Source organism: Balaenoptera acutorostrata, chromosome 4, assembly GCF_949987535.1.
Source record: "Balaenoptera acutorostrata chromosome 4, mBalAcu1.1, whole genome shotgun sequence".
NCBI lineage: Eukaryota > Metazoa > Chordata > Mammalia > Artiodactyla > Balaenopteridae > Balaenoptera > Balaenoptera acutorostrata.
This window is the reverse complement of record NC_080067.1, coordinates 94,862,471-94,879,019: the sequence shown is the minus strand read 5'-3', so window position 1 is coordinate 94,879,019 and position 16,549 is coordinate 94,862,471. Positions and strand designations below refer to the sequence as shown.

The 16,549-nt window shown below is 40.6% G+C and overlaps 1 pseudogene; it reads right to left on the bottom strand.

Annotated features, from left to right (window-relative positions):
* Positions 1 to 4,807: 4,807 nt before the first annotated feature.
* LOC103010711 (inosine-5'-monophosphate dehydrogenase 1-like) overlaps positions 4,808 to 16,549 on the bottom strand; it is a 103,972-nt pseudogene continuing 92,230 nt past the window's right edge.

The following is a 16,549-nucleotide window of genomic DNA, read 5'->3' as shown; positions in this document are numbered from 1 at the left end:
TCTGCACAAAAGACTTGTCTCTTCTCCCTCATTTATTACTTTATTCTGTCATTTATTTATGTTAGTATAGACTCATGGATATTTATTTTATACTTTGCTTTATAATCCAGTACTACTTTATTTTCTTTACCAATTGTTTCAGCTTTGGCCACTGGGAATTCAGTGGTTTCTGTACTCATTTGATATACCCCCATCTATGTGGCTTTTTGGGTTTTTTGAGTACTTCACCACTTTCTGACACTACAAAATGCTCCAGGCTCATCTGCTATAATTCTTGTCCCAGTCTTAGAATCAGCCATTTTTCGAAGGAGCCCTTTCTTTTTATTGGAAAATCATATTAGAAACCAAGGTCTGGGCACTAGGTATGCTTGTTGCTACAGGGGTATCTTTACTTTTTTTAGGTCCTCTAAGTTGACAGAACAAAAAATATATGCGTGCATACTAAGCTGTGTATATACACATATCTATGAATATTTCTATATGTAACCATCTGTACCTATATTAAGCCAGACATGAATTCATACTGATGTCTCAAGCTATAATCTATTACTACATGGATCATTTGAGGAAATTATTATTAATTAAATTTTATTTATTTTTTTGATTAAAGTAGTTCAGAAGAGTAAAAGGGCATGTAATAAAATCTTCCTTTCTACCCTTTCTTAACATCGAGCTGGTTTCCCTCTTGGAGGTAACAAACCTTACCATTTTCTGTAGGGGAATTGAGATGGACGGAAGACCTTCGTAGGACCTGTGAAAAAGTTAATTTTTGTTTTAATAAATTAATTTATTTAATTTATTTATTTTTGGCTGCGTTGCTGCGTGCAGGCTTTCTCTAGTTGTGGCGAGCGGGGGCCACTATTCCTTGCGGTGAGCGGGCTTCTCATTGCAGTGGCTTTTCTTGTTGCAGAGCACGGGCTCTAGGTGCATGGGCTTCAGTAGTTGTGGCTTGCGGGATCTAGAGCGCAGGCTCAGTAGTTGTGGCGCACAGGCTTAGCTGCTCTGGGGCATGTGGGATCTTCCTGGACCAGGGCTCGAACCCGTGTCCCCTGCATTGGCAGGCAGATTCTCAACCATTGTGCCACCAAGGAAGCCCAAAAAGTTAATTTTTAAAGCAGGTTTACATATCTACTTCAATTTTAACCTACATGAGAATCAATCAAAGAAGACAGTACCAATACCATTTTATTTTTGAAGTTTTTTTTTTCTTTTTCTTTTTTTTGGCTGCACCCCAGGTGGCCTATGGGATCTTAGTTCCCTGGCCAGGGATCAAACCCGGGCCCCCTGCAGTGGAATTGTGGAGTCCTAACCACTGGACCGCCAGGGAATTCCCCCAATATCATTTTAACAGTAAGGAAACTGGGGAATAAAAATCTGTTTTCCTCCTAAATTAAAAAAAAAAAAATGCATAAACGTGTTTTGTGGACAATTTAAGAAACAATATAGGAACAACCAAACTTTAGAGTTAGGATTTGACTGTGTTATATAAATCCCATCTCTGCTGGTTTCCAGTGATTTGACCATGCTGTATGTTTTTTTTTTTTTAAGATAATAATAAAATTTAACCGACCAGCTATAGTTTATTAAAATATGTTCATGCTGTATGTTTTAAACTCTGAGTCTCAATATTTTTATCTGAATATTGGGATAATAATAACCATCTAATACAGCCATTAATTATATTTGCAATGCACTCAATCTTGTGCCTGGCATAAACTAACTGCTCAATGAATGATAGTTATTATTATTTTTGAGTTATAGTGGTTGAGCATAAGACACTAAACTGTTTTATTATATGCCAGTGAGATTTATTTAAGTTAGCCTCAAATATTGGATAGCAGGAACTCTGGTTGTTTCTTTTCCCCCTGCCATCTAGGCAGGTCCATTGGCAAGAAAGTATCATGTTCTGTATTTTAACAACAAATCTTTGTGGCAAGGTTCTTTCTTCCACCTCTTGATAGAAATGCAAAGTTAAATTTTTATAAAATAAGTTACTAAAATTCCTTTTTGCCTTCCATAACTGTATATTGGAGTTCCCTTCCAGTATTTAAAGCATTTGGGGGAAGGCCTTTAATTTGTACCCTGATGTGAGAACTTTAAATAGGGATGAAATTCTAAATAAATCTAAGTGACAGTTTGACAGTAAGAGAGGACATTTCTCTCTACCTAAGCTGCTCTTGACAATGGACACTTAACCAGGCTAATCAAATGTGACTTCTATCATTAAAATTAGTAAGCCATGAAAAACCTTTATCATATCATTCATTACATTGCCCATTTGAAAATATGATCTCTTGTGCTTTCTTATGCATATGGCTGATTTGCTTTGTTGTGCAACAGAAACTAACATGGTATTGTGAAGAAATTATATTCCAATAAAGATCTATTTAAAAAAAAAAAAGAATGGTCACTTGGTGTTCTCTCTGCAAAGTGAGGGTTTTAGGTTTTTAGGAGAATGTTTAATGGTCCAGGATTTGCCAGTCCCTATGGAAGTCCTTTTATGTTCATGTTTGCAAAAGAGCTACTGACCTCTTGCATAATTAGAGTTCTTTATCTTCCACTCTTTTTAACTTGGGCAGTTTGTAAATAATTTAGTGCTACTTTCTCCAAGGGTTATGTCCTTTCCCAAGTTTATTTCCATGGTGGTCTTATATAATCCTTATTAAGAAGAGAGAACTCACTGATACCCATTGTAGGGGTGAGTTAATTAAGGCAAAGAGGATATGCAAGTATTTCCAGATTTACTCATAGTCTGACCCTCTTTTCCTTTTGTATTTAACAAATACAGCTATTAAATCATATATATATATATATACACACACATATATCCAAGTTAGTGTATTATATTTCTTTTTATTTTAAGCTTTGTTTTGTTTTTCATTTCCAGGTGCGTTTTCAAATTAACCTCTCGTTTTGTCATAAAGTCATTCACTTTTGTAATTAGTCATTATGCAAAGGTGCTTGTCCTGTTTATGTCTCACTTTTTATAATTTACCAAGGGATTTCCAGCTAACTAAACCTCAGTCAGCTCATTTTATGATTTAGGAAAATGCAGATTTCATCTAATTGGTGAACCAATCTCTGTCTATTAGATAACCTCATGAAGTGCAGAATCTAAGGAATAACTTTTTTAAACCAGAGACTTGCCAGTTTGAATAAAAATGCTTCTATGGGCATTTGGAAATAAAATGCAACTTTGGCTTGGTAATTGTGGCTTGACGGATCTGTTACTAAATTCCAGCACACAGGGAATTCTAAAGGTGAATTGTCAACTTGCTACAAGGTTTTCACCCAGTGTCCATAACAGGTGTATGCAAGTCCACAAATGTCAGGATTTGGCAGATATTGCTTGATAAGATTGTATTGGGAGACTTCCCTGGTGGTGCAGTGGTTAAGAATCCACCTTCCAATGCAGGGGACGTGGGTTCGATCCCTGGTCGGGGAACTAAGATCCAACATGCTGCAGGGCAACTAAGTCCACGCGCCGCAGCTACTGAGCCTGCGTGCCACAACGAAAGATCCCACATGCCGCAATGAAGATCCTGTGTGCTGCAACTAAGACCTGATGCAGCCAAATAAATAAATAAATAAAATTAAAAAAAAAAAAAGAATGACAGATGATGTTTAAAAGAAAGATTGTATTGGGTTTTGAAAGACTGGGTAAAAATACGTGATAATATATAGTTTTGGTGTTTCCCAGTGGTTGTTAGACCTATGTGTACAAAATTATCTTTACTAACTTAATAAATAAAAATACATTTGACCCTTGAACAATGTGGGTGTTAGAGGGACCGACCCCTTGTGCAGTTGAAAATCCATATATAACTTTTGACTCCCCAAAGACTTAACTACTAATAGCCAACTGTTGACCTGAAGCCTTACTGATAAACAGTCTATTAACACATGTTTTGTATGTTACATGTATTATATACAGTATTCTTACAATAAAGTAAGCTAGAGAGAAGGAAATGTTATTAAGATTATAAGGAATAGAAAATACCCTTACAGTACTGTACTGTATTTAGCGATACCATAGGTTTATGTCATCTGTTTACAAGATGAATCATCTGTTAGTACCTACCTCATTATTATTTTTTTTTTTGCGGAGGCGTTGAAACCTCTTGATTTATTCAGATTATTTAACATACAGTGATGCAACTGCGACCCCAAAGTGTGCAAAGTTAAAGCCTTCAACTGCAGCTGAGAGGAGAGGGCAGGAACGGTACACCTGGGGACGGGGGTGAATCAGGAATAACGGGCAGCCTCCTCCCCAGGGCCAGGGATGGGGCAGCCTGAGGAGCAGGGCCTGGATAGTCCAGGGCCAGGGGAAGGGGGCAGAGACCTTCCTCTGGCCTAGGTCAGGAGCCCAGAAGTGCCACATGGCTGAGGGGGCAGCAGCCCAGGAAGGGGCCAGAGGCAGGGCCAGGAGAGCACCATTTCTGGGGTGGGGCTAGGGAGGGAGGTGCCCTACAGGAGAAGCCGGGGGGCCACCTGTCCCGGGGTGGGAGTCGGGCCGAAGCAGGCTGCAGTGAGAAAGACCTGAGGCAGGTGCAGGGTTCAGGGGAACTGAAGAAGGGGGAACCTGGGGGGGCTCCCAGGGCAGCCCGGCCTGGGAGCAGTCCTGACCCTGTGGCGGAAGCTCAGGGAGGGGCTGCAGAGCCTCAGGGCCTCCCCTCCTCTCTCCCTGGAAAGGAGCTGGGGAACCAGTAGTGCAAATCTGTGGACGACTCAGTTATGGAGGGAGGCTGTGCCCAAAGAGGGACCCTGGGACACAACCCCTCTGCTGCCTTGGCCTCCACCACCGTCCTCAGTACAGCCGCTTCTCGTAAGAGTGCAGGCCGTGGACACCACCCTTCATCTGAGCTGACGTGGTCTTCTTCTCAAACTTGAGCTCTCCTGGGTACATCATGGACCGCAGGACAGACAGGCTATGGGCACCAAAATCGTGGCAGCCGTGCTGGATCCCACTGTGAGGTAGGGCACGAACTTCTGAATGGAGCCTTTGTCCTGGATGGAGAGACGCCCTGCATGATCTTCACCTTATCTCCCTCGCTGAAGTAGCGCTTCTGGCTTCTGCTGCTCTTCTCCATGGCGTCCAGCGAGCCCGTGACCCGGTACTTCTTGAGCCTCACACCATCCGAGAAGAAGTACTCTCCAGGGGCCTCGGTGGTGGCGGCGAGCGGGGAGCCCATCATCACAGTGGAGGCTCCAGGGGCCAGGGCCTTGACCACATGCCCCACGGTCTGGATGCCACCATCGGCTATGACTGGCACCCCGAAGCGCCGGGTGTGCTCAGCCACCTCGTACATGGCAGTGCCCTGGGGCCGACCGCAGGCCATCACTTCTTCTTGGGTGGTGCAGATGGAGCCGCGGCCCATGCCCACACGCAGCCCGTCCACACCAGCATCAATCAGGTTCTTGGTCTGAGCTGCTGTCACCACATTTCCCCCAGTCACCTGGAGGCGGGGGTACTTCTGCTTGATGTGGTGCACCATGGCGATCTGATACACAGAGTTCCCTTGGGATGAGTCCAGCACTATGACATCAGCACTCGCCTGGGTGAGCAGGTCCAGGTGGTGTTTGTCACCCTCATGGGTGCCCATGGCCGCCCCACACAGCAGCTGCTTGTGGGAATCCTTGGAGGCCAGAGGGTAGTCCTGGTTCTTCTTCAGGTCAGTGCGGGCAGTGATGGCCACTAACTCGTCTTGATCATTGACAATGGGCAGCTTCCCTTTCCTGCTGTGCTGCAGGATCTCATTTGCCTCTTTTAGTGTCATACCCACTAGAGCCACCACTAGATGCTCACGGTGTCATCACCTCACTGAGGAGGGTGTGCGGTCCTTCTCGGTGAGGAAGTCGATGTCTTGGGAGGTGACGACGCCCACCAGCTTGCTGCTCATGGTGCCCGTCTCAGTGATGGGGATGCCGGAGAAGCCATGCTGGATCTTGGCCTCCAGTACCTCACCCACGGTGTGTGAGGGACTCAGCACCACGAGGTCCGTGATGAAGTCCTGTTCAAACTTCTTGACCTTCCGGACTTCGTTGGCCTAGAACTCTGGAGTGCAGTGTGGTGAATGAAACCAATACCACCCATCAGAGCCATTGTGATGGCCATGTCAGCCTCTGTCACAGTGTCCATGGGGGAGGAGATGAGTGGTGTCTTCAGTGTGATCTTCCAAGTCAGGGCTGAAATCAGGTCCACCTCATCAGCTGTGAAGTCTATGAATCCTCGGAGAATCAGGAAATCTCTGTGAAGAGAGGAAAGTGAATGTTACTGGGTGAGGAGGGGTTCCTGAAAAGGGCAGGGCCTGCCACGCCAGGGGAAGCATCACAGGGGGTGGGGAGAGGAGCAGAGCCTCTGAGCCCCATGCCATGTCAGGACTGAACCACCCTCATGCCCCCTGCTAGCATCTTGTCGACTTTAGCCCCCATTATTGTCTTAAATGATACAAAAAACTGTAGATGTTATATGTACTACTAACACTAGACATCAGAAATGAAAAAAATTGGAATTCCCTGGTGGTCGAGTGGTCAGGACTCTGAGCTTCCACTGCAAGGGGCACTGGTTTGATCCCTGGTCGGGGAACTAAGATTAGGCATGCCGTGTGGCACGACCAAAAAAAAAACAATGAAAAAAAATAATGTGAAAAAGAAATTCATATTTATTTACAGATATAATGATTGTTGCATTGATAATGAAGGAGCAGCTATATGATTGCTTTATGGTAGCCTAGTAATTTACACAGTTGCTTCATGGTAGCTTAGCACATACACTAATGAATTAATAATCTGTGTTTATGTGCAAAAGTTTCGATAAATTTTAACTTTCTAATAATATGTGTATATTTTATGGCAGTAAATGATAAAATAGGCTAGTTCCTACATATATTTTATGCATTTGTGACATACTTAATTTTTTCTTAATTTTTTGATATTTTAGGCTATATAGTTTGTCTATGAATTTTTTTCAAATTGTCTCAAATCTCCAAGAAATTTTCCAATATATTTATTGAAAAAAATCTGGGTATAATTAGACCCATGCAGTTCAAACCTGGGTTGTTCAAGGTTCAGCTGTATTTGGGAGGAAGTGAGATTTATCAGAAACAAAGTTGATTTGCCTCCTCTAGATGCTGAGTTGATATGGAACGATTTAGCTCTGTGTGTGTGTGTGTGTGTGTGTGTGTGTGTGTGTGTGTGTGTGTATGCACCATGTCTTATTTCTCTCATTTGTAAAATTCTGGCTACTTTTATGTTTTACTGTAGCATGGTGTGGAAGAGAGCTGTACAATCGAATTTTCTATGACGATGGTAGCCACTAGGCTCCTGTGGCTATTGAACTGTGGCTAATGCAAATGAGTAACAGAATTTTAAATTAAATTAAATGTTAATTAATTTAAATCTGAATAGCCATCTGTGGCTAATGGCTACTGTATTGGACAGTGCCGTTTTAGGCACTGACATACCAGCAATACTCCCAATACAGTGAGAACTGCTAGGTTAACATGTATTGTAGGGGAATGGCTACTAAACTCTGCTATTTCAGGTGTGAAACAACAAAATTCTCTCCTCTCTTACCCCAAGATAAATATTACCTGTATCATTGATTTGATTAGTATCATGTGTTGTATCAACTCTTTCATTTTCTGTCTTTTCTCCGTAAGAATGGCTAGCCTTGACTTCACTGTATTTCTTCTTCATTTAGCACATATTTATTGAGCACCTGTTATGTCTCAGTGCTGGGTATGCAACAGTGAATAAGAATGATCAGGTCCCTGTTCCCACAGGGAAGGGTTAACCTGTCTACTCCCTAATCTCAACCTTCCGCCTCCCCATGTCCCCAGCATCTGGGATAATAACAACTGGACATATTGCTAAATGAACAAATAAAAGAATATTTCTAGATTATTCCTTTGAGATTCATTGTTTCTAGACTGTATGAGGAAGTTAATTGATCTTTTATGTTTCTACTGTCCTTTTTTTTTTTTTAAGAGTGGCCTGACACTAACTTTATTTGTTTTTTTTTTTTCCACACACACACACTGTATTTTATTTTTACAAGAGATAAATAGACTGACACCAAGCATTGTACATGGATGACCACAACAAAAGCAACAATGATTGCAATTACCAAACATGAAACACACTCATACTATGTCATAATATTGACATTCAGTCCAGTAATCCTCCACTGTAACAGCTCCTTTACTTTGCAGTGAAAATTGATTTGTATATTCTTTGCCTCTGAGTCTTTGTGGGATTTTTTTTTTTTAATTCAGACAGAAAGTCACAAAAATTATACTCATCCTCATCAGTTCACTCAGTCCCATGTAATTAATTTTTTTTTTTCATCTTGATCTTTTGTTAGCACTTTTATGAGTTCATCAGTTTTTCATTAGAGTTCTGAAAATGCTTATTCATTCAGTTCAGCAGTACAGTCAGTTACCAGAAACCTGTACTTGTCAGAGTCTTTTCCATGAATTTCTTGAAGATGAAACCCTTTTATAGGAACATACTTGCAAAATCATCAGAGTACACCCAGAACTGTCTGTAAATGACAGAAGACTTAAAAATGACCATGGTTAAAGATTTGATGAAAGTTCATAATAATGCAGTTGACAAGAAAATTAGTTATTTCTGAGATATACATTTTAAAGTAATAACTAGGATTATTACTTATAACATTATACCAGAACATATAAGATTTTTAGAAGTTTCCTGTAATGTCTGAAACATTTATATTAACATATTTCCATACATATTTCCATACAAATACAAATATAAGATTTTTAGAAATTTCATGTAATGTCTGAAACATTTATATTAACATATTTCCATACATATTTCCATACAAATACAAATATAACATTTTTAGAAATTTCATGTAATGTCTGAAACATTTATATTAACATATTTCCATACAAATAACCCAATGAAAGTTTAGTATTAGTTGTTTTGTTTGTTTTTTTATACTGCAGGTTCTTATTAGGCATCAGTTTTATACACATCAGTGTATACATGTCAATCCCAATCGCCCAATTCAGCACACCACCATCCCCACCTCACCGCAGTTTTCCCCCCTTGGTGTCCATATGTCCATTCTCTACATCTGTGTCTCAACTTCTGCCCTGCAAACTGGCTCATCTGTACCATTTTTCTAGGTTCCACATACATGCATTAATATACGATATTTGTTTTTCTCTTTCTGACTTACTTCACTCTGTATGACAGTCTCTAGATCCATCCACGTCTCAACAAATGACTCAATTTCGTTCCTTTTTATGGCTGAGTAATATTCCATTGTATATATGTACCACAACTTCTTTATCCATTCGTCTGTTGATGGGCATTTAGGTTGCTTCCATGACCTGGCTATTGTAAATAGTGCTGCAATGAACATTCGGGTGCATGTGTCCTTTTGAATTACGGTTTTCTCTGGGTATATGCCCAGTAGTGGGATTGCTGGGTCATATGGTAATTCTATTTTTAGTTTTTTAAGGAACCTCCATATTGTTCTCCATAGTGGCTGTATCAATTTACATTCCCACCAACAGTGCAAGAGGGTTCCCTTTTCTCCACACCCTCTCCAGCATTTGTTGTTTGTAGATTTTCTGATGATGCCCATTCTAACAGGAGTGAGGTGATACCTCATTGTAGTTTTGATTTGCATTTCTCTAATAATTAGTGATGTTGAGCATCTTTTCATGTGCTTCGTGGCTGTCTGTATGTCTTCTTTGGAGAAATGTCTATTTAGGTCTTCTGCCCATTTTTGGATTGGGGTGTTTGTTTCTTTGATATTGAGCTGAATGAGCTGTTTATATATTTTCGAGATTAATCCTTTGTCAGTTGATTCATTTGCAAATATTTTCTCCCATTCTGAGGGTTGTCTTTTTGTCTTGTTTATGGTTTCCTTTGCTGTGCAAAAGCTTTGTAGTTTCATTAGGTCCCACTTGTTTATTTTTGTTTTTATTTCCATTACTCTAGGAGGTGGATCAAAAAAGATCTTGCTGTGATTTATGTCAAAGAGTGTTCTTCCTATGTTTTCCTCTAAGAGTTTTATAGTGTCCAGTCTTATATTTAGGTCTCTAATCCATTTTGAGTTTATTTTTGTGTATGGTGTTAGGGAGTATTCTAATTTCATTCTTTTACATGTAGCTGTCCAGTTTTCCCAGCACCACTTATTGAAGAGACTGTCTTTTCTCCATTGTATATCTTTGCCTCCTTTGTCATAGATTAGTTGACCATAGGTGCGTGGGTTAATCTCTGGGCTTTCTATCTTGTTCCATTGATCTATGTTTCTGTTTTTGTGCCAGTACCATATTGTCTTGATTACTGTAGCTTTGTAGTATAGTCTGAAGTCAGGGAGTCTGATTCCTCCAGCTCCATTTTTTTGCCTCAAGACTGCTTTGGCTATTCGGGGTCTTTTGTGTCTCCATACAAATTTTAAGATGATTTGTTCTAGCTCCGTAAAAAATGCCATTGGTAATTTGATAGGGATTGCATTGAATCTGTAGATTGCTTTGGGTAGTATACTCATTTTCACAATGTTGATTCTTCCAATCCAAGAACATGGTATATCTCTCCATCTATTTGTATCATCTTTAATTTCTTTCATCAGTGTCTTATAGTTTTCTGCATACAGGTCTTTTGTCTCCCTAGGTAGGTTTATTCCTAGGTATTTTATTTTTTTTGTTGCAATGGTAAATGGGAGTGTTTCCATAATTTCTCTTTCAGATTTTTCATCATTAGTGTATAGGAATGCAAGAGATTTCTGTGCATTAATTTTGTAACCTGCAACTTTACCCTATTCATTAATTAGCTCTAGCAGTTTTCTGGTGGCAGTTTTAGGATTCTCTATGTATAGTATCATGTCATCCGCAAACAGTGACAGTTTTACTTCTTCTTTTCCAATTTGTATTCCTTTTATTTCTTTTTCTTCTCTGATTGCCGTGGCTAGGACTTCCAGAACTATGTTGAATAATAGTGGTGAGAGTGGACATCCTTGTCTCGTTCCTGATCTTAGAGGAAATGCTTTCAGTTTTTCACCATTGAGAATGATGTTTGCTGTGGGTTTGTCATATATGGCCTTTATTATGTTGAGGTATGTTCCCTCTATGCCCACTTTCTGGAGAGTTTTTATCAGAAATGGGTGTTGAATTTTGTCAAAAGCTTTTTCTGCATCTATTGAGATGATCATATGGTTTTTATTCTTCAATTTGTTAATATGGTGTATCACATTGATTGATTTGCGTATATTGAAGAATCCTTGCATCCCTGGGATAAATCCCACTTGATCGTGGTGTATGATCCTTTTAATGTGTTGTTGGATTCTGTTTGCTAGTATTTTGTTGAGGATTTTTGCATCTATATTCATCAGTGATATTGGTCTGTAATTTTCTTTTTTTGTAGTGTCTTTGTCTGGTTTTGGTATCAGGGTGATGGTGGCCTCATAGAATGAGTTTGGGAGTGTTCCTTCTTCTGCAATTTTTTGGAAGAGTTTGAGAAGGATGGGTGTTAGCTCTTCTCTAAATGTTTGATAGAATTCACCTGTGAAGCCATCTGGTCCTGGACTTTTGTTTGTTGGAAGATTTTTAATCACAGTTTCAATTTCATTACTTGTGATTGGTCTGTTGATATTTTGTGTTTCTTCCTTATTCAGTCTTGGAAGGTTATACCTTTCTAAGAATTTGTCCATTTCTTCCAGGTTGTCCATTTTATTGGCATAAAGTTGCTTGTAGTAGTCTCTTAGGATGTTTTGTATTTCTGCGGTGTCTGTTGTAACTTCTCCTTTTTCGTTTCTGATTTTATTGATTTGAGTCCTCTCCCTCTTTTTCTTGATGAGTCTGGCTAATGGCTTATCAATTTTGTTTATCTTCTCAAAGAACCAACTTTTAGTTTTATTGATGTTTGCTATTGTTTTCTTTGTTTCTATTTCATTTATTTCTGCTCTGATCTTTATGATTTCTTTCCTTCTGCTAACTTTGGGTTTTGTTTGTTCTTCTTTCTCTAGTTTCTTTAGGTGTAAGGTTAGATTGTTTACTTGAGATTTTTCTTGTTTCTTTAGGTAGGCTTGTATAGCTATAAACTTCCCTCTTAGAACCGCTTTTGCTGCATCCCATAGGTTTTGGGTCGTCGTGTTTTCATTGTCATTTGTCTCTAGGTATTTTTTTATTTCCTGTTTGATTTCTTCAGTGATCTCTTGGTTATTTAGTAACGTATTGTTTAGCCTCCATGTGTTTGTCTTTTTTACGTTTTTTTCCCTGTAATTCATTTCTAATCTCATAGCGTTGTGGTCAGAAAAGATGCTTGATATGATTTCAATTTTCTTAAATTTACTGAGGCTTGATTTGTGACCCAAGATGTGATGTATCCTGGAGAATGTTCCGTGCGCACTTGAGAAGAACGTGTAATCTGCCGTTTTTGGATGGAATGTCCTATATATATCAATTAAATCTATCTGGTCTATTGTGTCATTTAAAGCTTGTGTTTCCTTATTTATTTTCATTTTGGATGATCTGTCCATTGGTGTAAGTGAGGTGTTAAAGTCCCCCACTATTATTGTGTTACTGTCGATTTCCTCTTTTATAGCTGTTAGCAGTTGCCTTATGTATTGAGGTGCTCCTATGTTGGGTGCATATATATTTATAATTGTTATATCTTCTTCTTGGATTGATCCCTGGATCATTATGTAGTGTCCTTCCTTGTCTCTTGTAACATTCTTTATTTTAAAGTCTATTTTATCTGATATGAGTATAGCTACTCCAGCTTTCTTTTGATTTCCATTTGCATGGAATATCTTTTTCCATCCCCTCACTTTCAGTCTGTATGTGTCCCTAGGTCTGAAGTGGGTCTCTTGTAGACAGCATATATATGGGTCTTGTTTTTGTATCCATTCAGCCAGTCTATGTCTTTTGGTTGGGGCATTTAATCCATTCACGTTTAAGGTAATTATCGATATGTATGTTCCTATGACCATTTTCTTAATTGTTTTGGGTTTGTTTTTGTAGGTCCTTTTCTTCTCTTGTGTTTCCCACTTAGAGAAGTTCCTTTAGCATTTGTTGTAGAGCTGGTTTGGTGGTGCTGAATTCTCTTAGCTTTTGCTTGTCTGTAAAGCTTTTGATTTCTCCATCGAATCTGAATGAGATCCTTGCCGGGTAGAGTAATCTTGGTTGTAGGTTCTTCCCTTTCATCACTTTAAGTATATCATGCCACTCCCTTCTGGCTTGCAGAGTTTCTGCTGAGAAATCAGCTGTTAACCTTATGGGAGTTCCCTTGTATGTTATTTGTCGTTTTTCCCTTGCTGCTTTCAGTAATTTTTCTTTGTCTTTAATTTTTGCCACTTTGATTACTATGTGTCTCGGCGTGTTTCTCCTTGGGTTTATTCTGTATGGGACTCTCTGCGCTTCCTGGACTTGGGTGGCTATTTCCTTTCCCATGTTAGGGAAGTTTTCGACTATAATCTCTTCAAATATTTTCTCTGGTCCTTTCTCTCTCTCTTCTCCTTCTGGGACCCCTATAATGCGAATGTTGTTGCGTTTAATGTTGTCCCAGAGGTCTCTTAGGCTGTCTTCATTTCTTTTCATTCTTTTTTCTTTAGTCTGTTCCGCAGCAGTGAATTCCACCATTCTGTCTTCCAGGTCACTTATCCGTTCTTCTGCCTCAGTTATTCTGCTATTGATTCCTTCTAGTGTAGTTTTCATTTCAGTTATTGTATTGGTCATCTCTGTTTGTTTGTTCTTTAATTCTTCTAGGTCTTTGTTAATCATTTCTTGCATCTTCTCAATCTTTGCCTCCATTCTTATTCCGAGGTCCTGGATCATCTTCACTATCATTATTCTGAATTCTTTTTCTGGAAGGTTGCCTATCTCCACTTCATTTAGTTGTTTTTCTGGGGTTTTTTCTTGTTCCTTCATCTGGTACATAGCCCTCTGCCTTTTCATCTTCTCTGTCTTTCTGTAACTGTGGTTTTTGGACCACAGGCTGCAGGATTGTAGTTTTTCTTGCTTCTGTTGTCTGCCCTCTGGTGGTTGAGGCTATCTAAGAGGCTTGATGGGAGGCTCTGGTGGTGGGTAGAGCTGACTGTTGCTGTGGCGGTCAGAGCTCAGTAAAACCTTAATCCACTTGACTGTTGATGGGTGGGGCTGGGTTCCCTCCCTGTTGCTGTGGCGATCAGAGCCCAGTAAAACCTTAATCCACTTGACTGTTGATGGGTGGGGCTGGGTTCCCTCCCTGTTGGTTGTTTTGCCTGAGGCAACCGAACACTGGAGCCTACCCGTGCTCTTTGGTGGGGTTAATGGCAGACTCTGGGAGGGCTCACGCCAAGGAGAACTTCCCAGGACCTCTGCTGCCAGTGTCCTTATCCCCACGGTGAAACAGAGCCACCACTCGCCTCTGCAGGAGACCCCCCAACACCAGCAGGTACGTCTGGTTCAGTCTCCCCCAGGGTCACTGCTCCTTCCCCTGGGTCCCGATGCACACATTACTTTGTGTGTGCCCTCCAAGAGTGGGGTCTCTGTTTCCCCCAGTCCTGTCACAGTCCTGCAATCAATTCCCACTAGACTTCAAAGTCTGATTCTCTAGGAATTCCTCCTCCCGTTGCCGGACCCCCAGGTTGGGAAACCTGACGTGGGGCTCAGAACCTTCACTCCAGTGGGTGGACTTCTGTGGTATAAGTGTTCGCCAGTCTGTGAGTCACCCACCCAGCAGTTATGGGATTTGATTTTACTCTGATTGCGCCCCTCCTACCGTCTCACTGTGGCTTCTCCTCTGTCCTTGGACATGGGGTATCCTCCTTGGTGAAGTCCAGGGTCTTCCTGTCAATGATTGTCCAGCAGCCAGTTGTGATTCTGGAGCTCTCGCAAGAGGGAGTGAGTGCACGTCCTTCTACTCCGCCATCTTGGTTAATCTCCTCTACTGTCCTTTTGATTCTTCCTTTGTTCACTTTTCCCCTTCAACCAATTGAGTGCTTTGGTAGGGCAGCCTTGTCCAGATTGAAATGGCTGAAAATAAATAGAATTATCCTTCCATCATGCTATTTTTTTCTTCTTTACCTCTTGGTCTTTTTTTCTTATTTTCCACATTAAATTTGAGATAAGAGATGAGGAAGCAGAGAGATGACCAAGCAGAGGCCTCATGGGCAGGGTTGTGAGGTGCACAACTCCAGTCCTTTTCTCTCTAATTTACTCTCTTTTCCCTTCAAGCCATGGATATACGACCGACTTTTCCCTTCATGTTCCTTATAGTAGAAGACTGTTTCCCAATATTCCCAACACTTGCCTCTTTCTCCTCTAAAAAATTGTCTCACTTTCCTTGGAAGGACAGGTCAACATAAAAGAAAATTAAAAGTCAACCTTGAGGGGCTTCCCTGGTGGCGCAGTGGTTGAGAATCTGCCTGCCAATGCAGGGGACACGGGTTCAAGCCCTGGTCTGGGAAGATCCCACATGCCGCGGAGCAACTGGGCCCGTGAGCCACAATTACTGGAGCCTGTGCTCTGCAACAAGAGAGGCCGCGATGGTGAGACGCCCGCGCACCGCAATGAGGAGTGGCGCCCGCTTGCCACAACTAGAGAAAGCCCTCGCACAGAAACGAAGACCCAACACAGCCATAAATAAATAAATAAATAAAAATTAAAAAAAAAAAAGTCAACCTTGAGGTCATTCATTATAAAGTTTACATTCTTGATTGACCTCATACTCTTAAAACATTCCTCTAATCCACTTAACATTTTTAGCAAATGCCTCTATAGGAGTTTTCTTCTGTACTTTTCTGACTTTGTGGTGATTATCAATGTAGATATTTAACAAGATCTGCAGGAAATCTACATTTGTTCCAATAGGAGCACTTTTATTTTGTTTGGATGAACAATTGTACCGTGGTGGTCAAATATACTCAAAATAACTATACCATCAAAAGTCAATCTTGATTCCATTTAAAAATCAAATTTGAAACTGGAATCACATTTTTAATAACCTCACTCCAGAGGCTCTGTATTTTTTCGTGAGCGTGAGGGTCTATCCAGGAGTCGATCTCCTTACTGCACAAGTGGTTTTGAATTGTTCGTAGGATTAGGTGGCTTTCAGTCATGTGCCAGAAAGCTAACTGCTTTCTTTCCTATTGCTTCTGTAACAAAGTATCCCAAATTCAGTGGCTTAAAGCAACACACATTTATTCTCTTACAGTTCTGGAGGTCAGATGTCCAAAAATTAATCTTGGGCTAAAATCAAGGCATCAGGAGGCTTGCGTTCCTTCTGGATGCTCTTGGGGAGAATTGGTTTTTTTGTCTTTTCTAGCTTCTAAAGGCTGCCCACATTCCTCGGCCCTGCATCAATCCTACCTCTGCCTCTGTTGTCATATCTCCTCTCTGATCCTGACCCTCCTGCCTCCCTCTTAAAAAGCCTTTGTGATTACGTTGGGCCCACATGCATAATCCAGGATAATCTCCCACTGTCAAGATGCTTAACTTAATCACATCTGAAAAATCACTTTTATCGTGTAAAGCAACATATTCGCACGGATTAGGATGCGGGCATCCTTGGGAACCCATATTATGTT